Source organism: Oryzias melastigma, linkage group LG20, assembly GCF_002922805.2.
Source record: "Oryzias melastigma strain HK-1 linkage group LG20, ASM292280v2, whole genome shotgun sequence".
NCBI classification, from domain to species: Eukaryota; Metazoa; Chordata; class Actinopteri; order Beloniformes; family Adrianichthyidae; genus Oryzias; species Oryzias melastigma.
Genome location: NC_050531.1, coordinates 6,055,882 through 6,058,347, shown reverse-complemented (window position 1 = coordinate 6,058,347; position 2,466 = coordinate 6,055,882).

Sequence of the window (2,466 nt, the reverse complement as noted above, 5' to 3'; positions counted from 1 at the left end):
GTAAGAAATGTAGCAAAAAGAAATGAAGACTAAAAAAAGTGCACAAACTGATTTTATTTATTTTCTAGTTTTTATTCTCAGATTCTAACATTTTCTGTCTGAGTTTCTATTTTTTTTGACATTTTTAGTTTTGACTTACATTTTTACTACGACAGTAATTTGAAATATTCCCCAAAAGTTTTGTTGCGTTCATTTAGTCGTTATGTTGGTTTAATTGTTGCAAAAATGTCTTTATAAAATAATTTATCAATTTAAGTAGTGTTTTCCACAAATAAATTAAATGTTCTTGCTTGATTAACAAGTTTCCCATAAGCTCATGTATGTCAGCACAAGGTAATTATTATGTTTATTTCATGTTAAGCATAGTCTTGATTCTTCTACAAATTTTTTTTATATTCAGCTATTATATTTTATTACATTTTATATTGTGTATGTTCATTTTTCCTCATTTCCTCGTTCATTTCTGAATGCTGGAACTGTGGAGAGTACAAGAAAGTACAGATCTGAGTCAGCTTCTTTAAGTTTAATGTCACGAGTTATTGATTAATTAATGATTTGCTTTAATATTTAATCTTTACTCCAAGTTGAGATAGGCACAAGCGTCTAATATGAATCAGAACTAAGACAAAAAAGTCACTTAGAATTAAAAATAGTGAATAAAAGCTGCATTTAAATCAGAAAATTGACATTGACTACAACAGATTTAGGTTAAAAACGAAAATGAAACGTTACAATAAATCAAATATAACACTTTTGTTTGCCGACTTCAACGTCTGATCCCGTTTTCATTGCTTCCTCCTCCGACGGCGGGCGCTTTCCCAGGCGGGGAGGCCCAGAGGAGCAATGCGAGGAGATCAGGAATGACAAGGCAGTCCAGCCCCCCATTGTACGTGAGCATTTACTCAGCATGGGAGAGCAAGGACAGTGAGGCTACAGGAATACAATGGGTTCAAATTTATTTACTGCTTAGTGGCAGCCTGGGAGACCCTCCCAGTGCCCCCCACCCCCAGTTACTGATAGCAGTGCTACAGTAATAGACCACTAATAAAGACTTCAGAGGGCACCTAGAGGCCAGACTCAATGGCTCTATCATTGGAATACATAATAAAATAAAGCATTTGCCTTCATAGTGTTGTTTTCTTTAGTCTTTATAAATTAGTTAAATATCAATTTTCACTCAAAAACCTGATTGTGTCCATTTTAAATTAAAAAATGCATACATGTTTAAATTTCTTGTTGTTTTGGGACAAAAAGTGGAACAATTTAAAGTAGTTTTATCGTGTAATACCAATAGTTTCCAGCAGAGGGCCCCCCTTGTTTTGGAACTTGGAGTAAAAAAGCAGAAAAGTTAAAAAACAAACAAAAATATGAAAAAGTTTAATCACAGCAATAAAATATTTCCCATATATCTACAAATATAAAATAAGTGTTGCTCCTTTTGCATTTTCTTTCTCTTTTTTACACAAAAACCAACAACCTGACCTTAATTTTTGCACCTACAGCTTCAAAAAATTAATTTTTTCAAGAGGCATTATTGAGAGTGTGATCTATTAGTCGCCTTGTGGGTGTAATTGTGAGAGCACGGCTGCCGATGAGTGGCTCTCATGCCCCGTCCGACCCTCTCCTCCAATCCCTCAATTTCAGAGATTATCTCAAACACTGGATTAAAATCTCAAAATAGAGAAATCCTTTTTAGATGAACAGGTTGATTAAAAAGGGGACAGATGAGTGGGTGGAAGAAGCCAGCAGCTGATATTCTCACATGGGAGATGAGGAAAGGGGGAATGTCAGCTCGGAGCTCAGAGATATTTACTGTTTAAAACAGAATTTAAAACAATTTTTACATTTGTTTTTTAAATGTAAATGTTTTTTTGTAATTTTATTATTTTAATTGTTTTTTTGTACAGATTAAATCAGCATAATTGATTTGGTTTAGGTTAACCTATATTTATTATTTTAATTTTATTAATATTTTGGTTGACATTTCTTGCTAAAAGCAAGTTGAGGGTAATAGTTTGGTTTTTTCTTGTTTGGCAAATTTAGTAGAGATTTTCTACTAAATTCAGCCACTAGTAGCTTTAAAGTATAACCAGTCTCCTTCAAAATAAAAGCTGTAAGTTTTGCAAGAAACTATTTTTTGGGTTTAGCAGTGAATTCCGAAGCCAATGCATATCACAGTTTTTAAAAATATTGTTTTATTGTGTCAAATTTTGGTCAAATTTCACTAAAATTTTCCTTTTAAAGCTTTAAATTGCCCCATTAATATCTCTAAAAAACATATTTACTGACTAAAGTAGTTAAAAAAAAAAAACTCAACTTTTTAAAGTACAGTTTGTTCAAAGGATGAAATACGTGGCATTAACTTGGGCATAAAAGGTCAGAAGTTTTACATGTGTTCTGTGTTCCTTCTTTTCAAATGTCAACCTGAGGAAGCATTCTTTTCTCAAAAATGGAGCAACAAAAATT